The 14,802-nt window shown below is 43.7% G+C and overlaps 1 protein-coding gene and 1 long non-coding RNA gene across 2 annotated transcripts in view; both read left to right on the forward strand.

Moving 5' to 3' along the window:
- Positions 1 to 14,802, forward strand: part of NUDCD3 (NudC domain containing 3) — a 111,212-nt gene that overhangs the window by 40,189 nt on the left and 56,221 nt on the right. The window lies entirely within an intron of this gene.
- LOC116527373 lies at positions 5,759 to 14,742 on the forward strand. The gene is made up of 2 exons (XR_004258520.1): positions 5,759 to 11,990; positions 12,085 to 14,742. It is a non-coding gene; the product is annotated as an uncharacterized LOC116527373 (long non-coding RNA).

The raw sequence follows: 14,802 nt of genomic DNA on the forward strand, positions 1-14,802 counted from the left end.
TATTTTTCTGAGCAGGAAGACACATGCTCTCATGTGCTCTTACACTCCATATTTACCTGCACTAATGCACAGTCACATACACTCACACACACATGCTGTCTTGCACACTCAGTGCATACTCACATGAGCTGTCACACACATATACACACACAATTTCTCACACACATGCCAGAAGGATTGGGCATGGAGGGAAAGAGGGAAAGGTTGGATGTGAGGAGCTTGCGGGAGAGGTAGAGGTCCTGGGCCAGACTGTCTAGGAGGATGCGTGAGCTGGAAGATGTGCAGTGATGGGAAGGAAGAGGCAAGGACTACAGGTCTTGCAGGAAAACAAGCCTGATCCCCAGTAAGATGTGGTGACAGGTGAGCATGTGAACAGTGGATGAAAAAGGACCCTGTGCAGTACCATACACATGCCAAGTATTGCTGCTGTTTATGCACATAAGAAACAGGCGATTGACTTCAGCTAAGAGATAACTGACATGCAAGTGGAGATGAACAGCAGACAGTTGGAAATGGAGGCTGAAGTTTGGAAAGAGAAGCAGAAGTTGGAACTTGATTTGGGAGTCAGCGTCTTATAAGTGGTAATCGCTGTCTCTGAAGGGAGTGGGAAGGATAGAAGTTAATGCTTAGATGGGAGAAGTCCATAATTAGGGGGCAATTGAGAAGAGGTGCTTGTAAAGAAGGATGAGCTAAAGGAAAAAGCAAGTCTGAGTATTCCATATAAAAGATTTAAAAGAAGGGGTGTGTGTGTGTGTGTGTGTGTGTGTGTGTGTGTGTGTGTGTTTTGAGACAGGGTCCTGTTCTGTCACCCAGGCTAGAGTGCAATGTCATGATCTTGGCTCACTGCAGCCTTGACCCCCTGGGCTTAAGCAGTCCTCCCACCTCAGCCTCCTGTGTAGCTGGGATCACAGGTGTGTGCCAGTGTGCCTGTGTAATTAAAAAAAAATTTTTTTTTTTGTAGAGATAGGGTCTCATTATGTTGCCCAGGCTGGTCTTGAACTCATGGGCTCAGGTGATCCTCCCGCCGTGGTCTCCCAAAGGGCTGGGATTATAGGCTTGAACCACTGTGCCCAGCCTAAAAGAAAGTTTTGAAAAGGACTCAGTCATTAACCTGAGCTGAAAAAGAGTTGAAAGGATGGACACTGGGTGTGGCCCAGAGGGCCAGGCCACAGAGGCAGCTGGCATAGCTCATGGAGGTGGCTGAGGTTGGCCTTAGTGGTTATATACTGTGAATGAAGAGCAGGTGAAAGGAGTTTAATTCACTCATTTAACAATAATTTGACCAAACTTGAGATTGATAGGAAGGTAGATCATTCTATTCTTGTGCTCTTTGCAAACTATTTTGACATGGGAGTTTTTATTTTTTTATTTTTTTGAAACAAGGTCTTGCTTTGTCACCCAGGTTGGAGTGCAGTGATGCAACCACAGCTCACTACAGCCTTGACCTCCTGGGCTCAGGCAGTACTCCCATCTTAACCTCCCAAGTAGCTGGAAGCACAGGCATGCACCACCACACCCAGCTAATGTTTTTATTTTTGTCAAGATGGTGACTCCCTATGTTGCTCAGGCTGGTCTTGAACTCCTGGACTCAAGCAATCCTACTACCTTGGCCTCCCAAAGTGCTGGGATTACGGGTGTGAGCCACCACGCCCGGCCAAGTTTTAATTATTTACATTTAAAGACGTTTTAAAGTCCTAGCATGTTGGCCTATGATGTTCACCCTTCCTGCATGCCTGCTTTTCCTGCAGTTTACTGTATTGTTTGTGTCAGATATTGCCTGGATCTGTGATTGCTGAATAGATGTGCTGCTATTCAAAGCCATGGAGGTCCTGCCAAGACTTAGCACCATTTTAACCTTCATCCTGGGGTTAGGTGTACAGAGTTATAGGAGCAGAAAATTAAAAGTCCAGAAAAAAATTCTTAAAAATGACTTAGTGTTTTCTCCTTTGGGTTGAAATCCTGTTTCTAGCAGCAGTGAGCTTGTCTTCCAAAGAAACCCCGATGGGATTCTATGGACATTGTTTATTATTATTACTATTTTTTGAGATGAAGTCTCACTCTGTTGCCTAGGCTAGAGTGTGGTGGCGCAGTCTCAGCTCACTACAACCTCTACCTCCCAAGTTCAAGTGAGTCTCTTGCCTCAGTCTCCTGAGTAGCTGGGATTACAGGCATGTGCCACCATGCCCTGCTAATTTTTGTATTTTTACAAAATACAAAAATACAAAAAAAGATGGGGTTTCACCATGTTGGCCAGGCTGGTCTCAATGTCCTGACCTCAGGTGGTCCACCCACCTCATCCTCCCAAAGTGGTAAGATTACAGACATGAGCCACCGCACCTGGCTAACATTGTTTATTTTTAAAGTCACTTCTTCCCAGCTGTCAGAGCTGTTGTGTGCAAGCATGCTGTGCCTCCATAACAGTAATTGGGTTTTTGGGCTGGGAACAGAATGTCCCTGAAACCCAACAGCTGACTTTTCCTCAGAATTGCCCATCGCAGCAAAGATGGAGGAAGTAAATGTGCAAAGGACTTTTAAAGCATAACATCAAAGGAGCTACAGTTTAGTGAATTTACATTGATGGCCCAAGTGACATCAGCCCTTTGTGTGTGTGTGTGTTCTCTCTTAATTGAGTCACAGAGCAGCCACATGGCTGGTTCTTGTCACCTGGCCAGTTCAGCCCCTCACTCTGATGGCCTTTCCTGGCTTCTGACTTGACTATATTTTAAATCAAACCATTCATCACAAATGAGTGATCTTGTGACCGTATTTGTTCTATCCCAAAAACATTTAGAAGGAGTTACGGAGTCAGAATCCTGAGCTCCTCTCGGGCTGCTGTCAGCTCCTATGCTTTGTTGGCTTCCTGGGTTTCATGCCCATCCCAGGAAGAAGCTCCTGTGAGATAGTCTTGGTGGTGTGCCTGTGTCTTCAGCATGTCCACACCCTGGCCTTGCCTGCCTTACTGTGTAAAGGAGTCCCTTCTCTTTTGTCTCTCAGACTCTTGGGCTCTGTTGCCCAGGCTAGACAGTAACAGCATAATCTCAGCTCACTGAAGCCTCCTGGCCTCAACAATCCCCCTACCTTCAGCCTCCTGAGTAGCTGGGATCACAGGAATATGCCACCATAGCCGGCTAACTTTTATATTTTTGTAGAGACGGTTTTTACTATGTTGGCTAGGCTGGTTTTGAACTTCTGAGCTCAAGTGATCATCCTGCCTTGGCCTTCCAAAGTGCTGGGATTACAGGTATGAGCCACCATGCCTGGCCATCCCTGGGACTCCTATTCCTGTGTGCTTGTCCCAGGGAATTGGAGTGGGCTGTTTCCCTCCTGAGCTGCCCTTGACTCTGGTTTGTATTTAGATTTGAATCAAGGTGGCCACCATCCTCTTGCACAGGGAGGACATTTTTGCCCTCATCAATGATACTTTCTCTTGACTGTACTTTTTTTCTTTCTCTACGGATGACTTTTCTTCATAAACGGCCTTTGATTTTATTCATCAGATCATTCCAAAATCTTTGATTGTATTCATGAGATCATTCCACAATCTTTGATTTTATTCATGAGATCGTTCCAAACACAATGAATACTTTGTTTTTTCTCTCAGGATGATGCTGTCAACCACCAAATACTAACTCTGGCTCCCTTTTCTCTTTTAATCCTTTCTCTTTGCCCACCTTCTTTTTAATTTAGTCCATTTTTGTTTTCTTGTGTGCCATACTGTGTTTATTTAAAGTATACAATTTGATAAATTTTGATGTATATACACCCCTATGAAACCATCACCATAGTCAAGCTAATGAACAGTCATTGCCCCTAGAAGTTTCTTTGGACCCCCTCCTGCTTCCCATCCTTTCACCTCCATTCCCATCCTTAGGCAACCACATCTCTGTTTTCTGTCACAATAGATTGGTTTACATTTCCTAGAATTATACAAAAGGAATCATACAGTATATACTTTAAAAATTTATTTGGTTTCTGAAAATTTCGGTAAAATACACAGAATTTACCATTGTAACCTTTTTCAATCATGGAGCTGTGTGACATTAAGTACATTCACATTGTCATGTAACCATCATCACCATTGAAGTCCAGGACTTTTAAAAGTCTGTTCTCAAACTGAAACTCTGTACCCATGAAACAGTGACTCCCTTTCCTGTGCTCCCAGTCCCTGGAAACCACCATTCTACTTTCTGTCTCTATGAACTGACTCTTTGGGTACCTCATGCAAGTGGAATCATAATAATTTTTGTGTGTCTGACTGGCTTATTTTACTTAGCATAATGTCTTCAAGGTTCATCCATGTTGTAGCATGTGTCAGAATGTCCTTCCTTTTTAAGTCTGAGTAATCCATCGTATGGATATATTACTTTTTGTTTATCCGTTCATCCAGTGATGGACATTTGAGTTCCTTCCACCTTTCAGCTATTGTAAACAGTGCTGCTGTGAACATGAATGTACAGATATTCAAAGTATATACTCTTTTTTGGTCTGATTTCTTTCAGGATAATTATTTTTAGGTTCAATCATGTTATATATATGAATAATTCATTTCTTTTTTATTGTTTATTGTCTATTCATCTATTGATGAATATTGGGTTTCTGTCTTTTGGTGGAACACAGATGGTCAACAAATATGACCATTTGTGCTGTGATCATTTGTGTAGAAGTCTTTATGTTGGATGAACACTTCATTCTCTGAGTGAGTAACCTAGGAGTAGCATAGCTATTCCATATGACAGGTGCCAGAGTGTTTTCCAGAGTACTGTATGCTTTACATCCCTGCTAGCATATATCAGTTCCACTTGCTCTTCATCCTAACATTTAGTGTTTTGTTTATTTTTTTAATTTAAAGATGAGGCCTTGCTATGTTGCCCAGGCTGGTCTCAAACGCCTGGGCTCAAGTGATCCTTCTGCCTCAGCCTCCCAAAGTGCTGGGATTATAGGCATGAGGCAGCATGCCTGCTAGCATTTGGTGTTTTAAATTTAGACATTCTTGGCCAGGTGCAGTGGCTCATGCCTGTAATCCCAGCACTTTGGGAGGCCGAGTTAGGCAGATCACATGAGGTCAGGAGTTCGAGACCAGCCTGGCCAACATGGTGAAACCCCATCTCTACTAAAAATGAAAAAATTAACCTGGTGTGGTGGCACATGCCTATAAGCCTAGCTACTAGGGAGGCTGAGGCACGAGAATTGCTTGACCCCAGGGGGTAGAGGTTGCAGTGAGCCAAGAGAACAGTACTGTACTCCAGCCTGGGCGACAGAGTGAGACTCTCAAAACAACAAACAAACAAACTAGACATTTTCATAGGTTCATTATGGTATTTCACTATAGTTTGAATTTGCAGTTCTCTAATAAGCAATAATATTGTCATATATATATATATATATACACACATATATATATACACACACACATATATATATATGCACACACACATATATATATATATACACACATATATATATATATATTTTTTTTTTTTTTTTGAGACAGAGTCTCGCTCTGTCATCAGGCGCCAGGCTGGAGTGCAGTGGTGCAATCTCGGCTCACTGCAACCTCCGCCTCCCAGGTTCAAGCAAGTCTCCTGCCCCAGCCTCACGAGTAACTGGGATAGGTGCGCACCACCACACCCAGCAAATTTTTGTATTTTTTGGTAGACACGGGGTTTCGCCATGTTGGCCAGGATGGTCTCGATCTCTTGACCTTGTGATCTGCCTGCCTCAGCCTCCCAAAGTGCTGAGATTACAGGCGTGAGCCACCGTGCCTGGCTATCCTTTATATTTTCTTTGATGAAGTGTCAGTTCAAATCTTTTGTCCATTTTTAAAAATTGGACAATTAAAATCAGTTCCAGTTGCTTTGTTTGGGTTGCTTTTCTTATTATTGAGTTTTGAGAGCTCTCTGCATATTCTGGATCTGAGTACTTTATCAGATATGTAATTTGCAAATATTTTCTCCCAGTCTTTGGACTGCCTTTTCATTTTCTTAACATTGCCTTTTGAAAAACAGAATTTAATTTTGGTGATGTGCAGTGTGTCAGTTTTTTTTTTTTTTCTTTTATGGATCATGGTTTTGGTGTCATATCTAGGAAATCTTGGCCTAACTCAGTCACATAGATTTTCTCCTATGTTGTCTATTAAAAGTTTTATAGTTTCAGGTTTTATATTTAGGTCCATGATTCATTTTGAGTTATTTTTAGTATATGATGCAAGATATAGGTTGAAGTTTCTTTTTTGTGTGTATATGGATATCTGGTTATACCAGCATCATTTGTTGAAAGTACTATACTTTCTTCACTAAAAACTTCTGTATGTTTTTTCCCCTTTCTTTTGTCTTCTGCCTCTTTGCCTGGTCAGCCTCCCGTATCCAATAATCTTCTCCTGCTTTGTTACTGTCAAGTACATTATTCCCTTTCATTTTGCCCTGTGCTTTCCTTCTTTGTCCTCAATTCTACCCAGTCCCTGTCTTCTACTCTTGTGTTGACATCAGCAGTTTGATTTCTGCTTTTATTAATATTGTGGCTCTCTCACAAGCTATGGACAACTTCCTTGGGGTTAAAGTGAGTGGTCTGTCTTCAGGCTTCCTTTTATTGATCTCCTCTGTTAATTGATGCTATCAGCTGTCCCTTTTCCTTGAAACACATGTGTTTGACTTCTGTACTTTCCTGATTTTCTTCCTCCCCAATGATTAGTCTTTCAGTCTCTTTCTTAGGCTTGTCTGGTTTCCGCCCCTTAAACGTGGGTGTTCTCAAGATTATATTTATAATCAGCCCTTTGCTTCTTTCTGCAGTCTTCTTCCTTGGAGAGCTCATCCATTCCCAGAGCCTGAAGCCATATATCCGTGGCTCACTCTGACCTCAGTTCCCTGCACTCTGCCTCTTCTTATGTTTGGTCCTAGTTTAATTGTCCTGATGTCCTGCAGATCTACAGGGGACCACATCAGCTTCCTGACTTCTTTCTCTAGGAAGAGTCCTGCCATTCTCCTCATCGCTCAAGCTCAGGCCACCTTCTTCCCTCCTTGCTGTCCAACATGCACTGAATCACACTATCACTGTGATTTCACTTGATATCTGAACGAAATGAGCACATCCTTAGGAAGAAAGATCTATGAAGTAGTTTTTTTTTTTCTTCCTCTTTCTGTATTCTTTTGGAGTGGGAGTAGGACAGTGGAGGTGGCAGGTGGTCCATGTCCAGCTTTCTGCCTAAGCTGGAGCAAGGGTCAGGAGGTAGGTTCCTGTAGCTACCAATGCAGAACATGGTCTCAGGAGTGTGTCACCCAGATTGTATTAAATCATACTGTGGGGACAGTTCTCACATCTAAGTGGAGTTTTAGTTCAACCTGATGTTAACATTAACTGTGGTTCTGGGTGGTGAGTGCGAGGAAGCTGAAGAAGCTTCTCTTAGTGCCAGCAACATTGAGAAGTATACCATCATTATTTGTGAACTAAGTGTAAGACAGAATTACATCACACTTACTATTACTCCAGTGTCTTGGGCAGGTGTTCTGGGGGCTGTGTGGAAGCCCTCTGGTTGGGTCAGTAGTCACTCTTCACATCTCTTCTGGGGCAACTAGAGCTACTCATCCTCAGGAGTGACCATGGATAGACTGATGAAAAGGCTGCCCTGGCTCTTAAAGGACTTACTGCTGTTCATGTTCACTATGTGCTGCACAGACCAGGAATTAATTCCACTTTCTGTCTGCTAGACTCTTGAAATTGGGACAGGCAGGCAGGCGTGCAGCAAAGGAAATGAGAGAAGCCTATTAAGGCCAAGGAGAGTGGAGGCTGAAGGCACATGGGAGTAGACTACAGCCATGTCAGTGAGTATCAGGAAGCTCAGTACTCTGTGGGGAAGCTTGTGTTCAGGTACCAAATGTGGTGGATGCAGGCAGGGGCCTGGCAGGTGCATTATAGCCTGAAGGACTGGGGTGAGGCTAGAATTTGGCTCAGCCACTTAGTGTATGTGACTATGGACCATTCCTTTAGCCTCTGGGAGCCTCTGTTTCCCAGAGACGACAACCTCCCAGGATGTGGTCAATTCTGTGTACAACCCTTTGTGGCTAGGCAGAGGTGCCCCTTGATGGCCTGTCCTTTTTATTCCCCTCTAATTGATGTTCTATGTCTCTTGTCTTCCATGTGAACTTGGTATCACCTAGGATCCATGGCTTTGAGGATGGCTAGTGCAAGGATGGTGTCTCAGCTAATTTGTGCTGCTATAACAGAATACCTGAGACCAGGTGTTTATACAAAATTTTATTTTCCTATAGTTCTGGAGGCTGGGAAATCTAAGATGAAGGCTCTGGCAGGTTCAGTTGTCTGGTGAGGGCTACTCTCTGCTTCTAAGATGGCACCTGATGCTGTATCCTTTGGAGGGGTAGCATGCTGTGTCCTCACATGGTGACAGGGACAGAAGGGGAAGAGAGCTGGGTGTTGCGTGAAGCCTTTTTAGTAAACGCCTTAATCTACTCACAGGGGAGGAGCCCTCATAACCCAGTCACTTCTTAATACCATCACATTGGCCATTAAGTTTCCACAGCTGAATTTTGGAGGGGACATATTCAAACCATAGTAGATGGAAAACATATAGACACTTTCTACAGAAGACCCTCGTTACAGTGTTTGTTGATATGGGGCAGGCTACTCAGGTTCATCACTTAAGTATTTTTAATGCCTTTGTCTGGAGACAGTTGGTTTTGTCAGGTGAACCTTGTGGCTGTCAAACTTGCATGGACCATCCCATGTTGAGATGGGACTTCAGTAAGTGTGTTAACAGATAGGTATCAGGTCTCCTTTTCCTGCCAGGCCTGCCCCTAGGGAATGGAATGACCTTATGGTGAAGTATCTCCTTGTTAAGCCTCTTCTAAGGCAAGAACTAACTGCTTTTCCTTGGCAGCCCAAGTAAATGTTCTCTATGACAAATGGCTTTCTGACATTTGTTTTATTGTGGCTGTACTTATTGAAAGACCTGTATATAATTCACTACAAAGAATTATCAAATGAATGTAATGAACATTGTCAGAAACTTGGCTGGATTTCTGAAGTATTTTTCTATTTATTTTTTTGGATTTTCAGTCAAATCATATAATTATGTTTGATGAAATATCTAGTTCTGCCAGTCAAAAGGGTAATAGTATGGGGATTGCTAATTTACACATGAGTCAAAAATACTCCTCCGAAACACTTTTTAAGCGAGGCAATAAAAAGTGACTATTATGGCTTGAAGTGAGATAGGCAGACAGCCCCCTACCCAAATGTCAGATGTAAACTAACAAAGCATGGTTACCCTGGACATTGGAAGGAGCTGGATGGCCAGCCTGGGGCCCAGATCTTGGGGCATTCCCTGCCAGCCTTCCAGCCACTCTCAGAGCAGGCCTGCTTGGAGGATCTTGGCCCATTTATATGCCGAAGAGGATCAAATTGGCTAACACCAAGGCTTTATAAATAGTAGGACTGTTTCTCCAGCCTGTCTTCATTCTGTTCACAGCTAAAATATCCTGGCAGCCTGTAACTAATGAGAACGGAAAAGTACTGTTTGCAGAGACTTTAGCTAGCTGACTTGAATGCTCCCGTGATGCTTTGTCACTGATTGTTGTACTTACTGCTCTCTGGGGGTGGCCGTTCCTTCCCTTCCAAGTTGAGCTGGGCCTCAGGTAATGAAAACATCAACACTCTGACCAAGACCCCAAGATGGTCACAAGGAAAGTCCATTTTGTCCTCATGAGAGTATGACCACACACACGCTCACTGGCTGAGAGCTGTGACACCCAGAGGTCATAGGCCTGGCCAAGTCTATAGGACTTGAATAGTCTACCCTCATGTGTCAGTTGGGGATAATAATTGGACTGGTATGGACCCATAGGTACGTGTGCAGTAATGTCAGATACATCTAATATGTTTTCTCACGTGAGCTCTGTACTACTTCTGCAATGGAAGTGTTGTTTCTCTGACTTTACTGATGAGCAGAGTGGAGGCTTAGAAAGCCAAGGTTGTATCACCAATCAGTGGGTGGGCAGGGATTTTTGACTGCAGGGTCTGTGTCCTTAAATACTGGTTTCTGTTCTCCTTTATCTGGAATTCTTGAAGGATGTACCTTGCATTAAACAAATTAGACATGTAAAACCTCTTTGCCTTGGCTTTTCACTTTCTCATTAGAGAACTCATCGCTTCATAGAACTTTACATCAGCTAAAAGTTGTCATAACGGATTTCCATGCAGTGTATGTGACTGTTTGTGTTATGTTCATTTCTGTCTAGATATACCTTCCACTGAGCACACCTATGTGCACATACACAACCACCCCTCTTCCCTTCCAAAAACAAAACAGGAAAAGACCAGAGGCAGTCATTGTTGATATGGAGAAACGTGCAGAGACCTTATGAGGCAGATGACATTGGAGGTCAGCAGTTGAGAAGGGGCAAGCGCCTGGTCAGAAGGAAGAACCTGTGCAAAGAAATGATACCATTGAAGGGATCCTGATACTCCTGTGTTCCTGGGGGAAGGGAGTGATAGGGATGGGGCTGGGCAGGGACCATGCTGTGCATGTGTCTGCCCTGCCAAGACCCTGATTCATGCTAAAGAATTGGGGCTTATCTTTAGAAATTGGGGCAGTTTATCTAACTCAAGAGTGTTTGCTCAGATTTGTCAGAGAGGTAACAGGCAGCAGTCAGGGTGGCCAAGGTAGGGGATGCAGAAAGGATACATAGTAGGCAGCTGTTGCAGTTCAGGGGTGTATGTAGTTCAGGGAAGATACAGAGATAGTGCTGTGTTCTTTGGAGTGTAAGGGGCAGGCAGCGGGAAGGGTCAGCCTAAGGAAACCAGTGAGATGGAGGAGAGGGACGGCAGGTGAGGGTGGAGGGGTGGAGGAGAGGGACAGCCTGAGGAGTCTAAGGGTGGGACATTCATGTCAGATGTTGTGGAGGTATCAGATGGGCAGAAACTCAGAAAAGCAAGTTTGGTTATGATTCTTGGAAGTCACTTGCGATTGGTAGAGATTTCACGGTGGGGCATATTGGAAGATGAGGTGGAAAGAAAATGACTCAAAATGTTTTGCTGGGAATAAAAAGAAGAAGGCAGCAGCCTGAACAGAAGGCTGGTTGAAAGAAGAGCTTGGGGATCCAAGAGACCAAGTGATACAGGGTCCCACAAAGGGGAGTAGGAGTTTTTCCCAGGCCCGTAGGACTCAGCATTACTGATAGTCAGTGTTGGTAATTAATGTCAAAGTTGGATGTTACATAGTCTTCAATTAGTAGAGGAGTTTTGCTCTGTCAAATAATTCTTCACTTTACCAAAAGGACTTACTGTAAGATTCTGTTAAATAGGGAACTTGAGTTTGTTGAGGTTTTCTCTTTGTAAATATATATAAATGCTGCACTTGTGTGAGGTTCCTCAGGGATGGGGCCCTGTCTCCCAGCCAGAAAAGCTTTCTGTTCTTTACATCCACCTTCGCCTGTCCCCAGACCTGGGACACCCGGGGTGGAGTGAACAAGTCTTGGAGGGAACGAACATTTGTGTTTATCTGGGTGCTTTCTCAGAAAGAAGAGGGGCAGAGGGGCTGCTTTTCTTTTTCTGGCTTTCTCTTTTTAGATTTAAAGGCCCAGGAACAGGTGATAAGAGGCATTGAGATGAAAAGGTAAAAGTGTTGGGCAGGGACCCTGAGTCTGTAACCTTCCTTGTGCTGGCCTGAGCCTTCCTCATTCCAGAATTCTGTTCTCAATACAGCATACCTGGTTTTGCTCATAGAAAAATCTCTAGCCTTTTCACATGATAGCTTCTTTTAAAGGTGAGAGGTATCCAAATGCATTAGGCTTAGATTAACACACCTAGAATCTCACTTTTATGAGAATTTCATAGATTATGCTCTTGAATTCCAGCTGTACATTTTTGCTTGCAAACACAGGCATTTCAGAGTATAACGAGAGGAGGTTGGTGCTCATAAAGAAGGCTGACTTCACAGTAAACCACCTCCCAGGGGAACTGAAGATGGGGCTTGAGCTGAGGTGGGGTCTCCTCTCCACCATCCTGAGCAGCAAAGAAGGCTGACTTCACAGTAAACCACCTCCCAGGGGAACTGAAGATGGGGCTTGAGCTGAGGTGGGGTCTCCTCTCCACCATCCTGAGCAGCAGCTGGGCCCCAGGTCTCCCAGACAGTCAAGGACGTTGGCCTAAACAGCATCCAGCTCTTAGAAGTCTTGTGAAATTGGGCCAGGCGTGGTGTCTCACGCCTGTAATCCTAACATTTAGAAGGAGGCTGAGGCAGGCAGATCACTTGAGGCCGGGAGATCGAGATTAGCCTGGCCAACATGGTGAAACCCCATCTCTACTAAAAATACAAAAATTAGCTGGGTATGGTGGTGCATGCTTGTAATCCCAGTTATTCAGGAGACTGAGGCAGGAGAATTGCTTGAACCCGGGAGGCAGAGGTTGCAGTGAGCCAAGATCACGTCACTGCACTCCAGCCTGGGTGACAGAGTGAGACCCCATCTCAAAAACAAACAAACAAAAAAAAAGAATTCTTGTAACATTGAAAACAAAACTCAGACTTTGGCTACCTGAATCTTGTTTAATGTACTAGGAAAGCTGGTAATTTAAAGGTAGCAAATGTGGAATGTCTTTTTTAAGATTAGTGTGCAGTCTCACTGTACCTGTTTTCTGTTCGTTTTTTTTATGTTGGATGTGTTCAAAGCTCATCCCACCTGTATCCAGAGTGTGTTAGAAACTGTGTTGGATGTGGTTGTTCTCTTTCTGGAAGGTAGGGCTCCCATGACAGCCATATAGACTCTCTTAAGCATAAAATAAACCAATAAACAAAATGCCTACTTTCTGTATGAATACATTGTCATTCGATGTCGTGGTGTAAAGTGTGAAGGTGCTATAAAGAAAAGGGGAGAGTTTGCCCCTCTTGTAGTTAGGGAGGAAGCTCAGCTTTGGTAAAGACTTGAGGGTGAGAGGGAAGTGACTGAATGAGTCAGCTGAGACAGGAGAAAATGGGTGAGGTGAGGTGAGCCTCCACCTTGTCACCTTGGCCCCTCCCACCTTCAGCCCTTCTCAGGTAGAAGTGGTTCAGTCTCAGTGTCTCTGGACACCCTGGCTCTGCCCTGGGTCCCCCAGGCGCATACTGTCTTGCATGTGCTTACACTTTCAGGCTGGCTGGCAGTCTCTGCTGGTGCCCCCAAACAGCCTCTGGATCTACTCCCTTTGGCGTTCTGCAGTCTACTCTCCATGTGGCAGCTGTGCATTGACCTTTTAAAACAACCAAATAACATTGGTCCCTGTTCCAACCTTGCAGTAGCTTGCAATCACTTTTTAAATTAAATTCTGAACTCTGTTTTAAAAAGCCCTGTGCTGATCTTGGCTAGTAAGATAGCTTCTCTTCATTGATAACAATATTATTTGTATTAATAATCTACATCAGTAAAAATATTAATGATGGTGACAGTGATGACTGCAGCTAACACTTATTCTGAGCCTTCTCTGTTGACCAAAGGCTCTGAGTGCCACTTAATCGCTTTTGATTAACTCCAAGTTTGTAAGTCCCATGTTGTTCCCATCTTTTCTCACTAAATAGAATAGACTATTAGTCCCTTGCACCTACAATAGTAAGGGAACCTGGGCCAGTATTCTCTGAGTAGCAGGTGGGGCAGACTCTGATGTGTGGGCTAGCTGTGGAGTCCTGTCCTGAAGCCTGGGATCCAAGTGTGGGTAATCCTAGCTGTGAAGGTGGCACAGAGAAGCCAGAGACTGGACAGAGGCTGGGCAGGGCAGGTAGACATGGCGAGTCCTTGGCTGGGCCGGATGTGGTGTTTCTGATGCTTTCATACTTCAGGCAGAGTAAATTGGTGCTGTTGTTGGTGGGAGCAAAATTGGACAATGTGGAATTCATTTCTCCCTAGAAGATGGGGTGGTTCTTGGTACTGATAGTCCTCCTACATATGATATCGTCAAGAAAACAAAAGACAACCTCACTAGTTATATCAAAGTAGTTTAGTCTAAGAATCATTCAAAATCTACTGTTGCCATGCTGTGAGTAAAGCTAAGAAACCAACATGACAGTGCCCTCCACATACTGACTGTTGTGAAAACATGCCTTGTTATTTTTGGAAAGTCCTCTTGGTAGATCACTAACATCTTCGCCCCCAAAACGGCAGGAGCAGTAAATAACAACCTTCTAGATAAAGCAAATGGGAAAGCATTGCCAGAATTTGCTATATCAAGTGCTGTGAACAGTGGCAGCCAGCAGGGAAATTATGCAGAGGGAGAAAAGTGCTTTTATTTGCTTTTCAAAGTTAGTGGGACTGGAGGAATATGGGAAATGGGAAGAAAAAGAGGAAAAAATGAGAAAAATACAGTCATCTTCAGTTGAAAATGGTGTAAACCTTTTTGCTTACGACTGTAATTCAGTATCAAGGGCAGGAAACTGTTAACTGAGGTATTACTAATAACCTTATGTTGGTGAGAGAGAGAGCTCACTATGTATGAAGACTGGTAAGAGCTTGTAAGTCTCACAACAGCATAAGAGTTGGGATCATTATTGTTCCCATTTTCTAGATGAGGAAATTGAGGCTTTAATGAGATTGAGGAATTTGCTCAAATTACACAGCTAGTATGAGCTGAAGCCCACAATTCAGACTATGGGCTGGCTTGAACCACATGGTCTGAATTGCCACAGCTGCAGATTTAAACCTCTCCCGCCTTCCCCTCTTTGATGTTAGTTGGCATGGTGTATTTGTGAAAACTAAAACCAGAAAAATCGGAAAAAGAAAAGCCTGTGGTCAAGTTAATAATCATAATATATGTTAATTAAATATTAAC

This window comes from Sapajus apella, unplaced genomic scaffold (genome assembly GCF_009761245.1).
Source record: "Sapajus apella isolate SASKATOON/1434 unplaced genomic scaffold, GSC_monkey_1.0 scaffold54, whole genome shotgun sequence".
Taxonomy (NCBI): domain Eukaryota; kingdom Metazoa; phylum Chordata; class Mammalia; order Primates; family Cebidae; genus Sapajus; species Sapajus apella.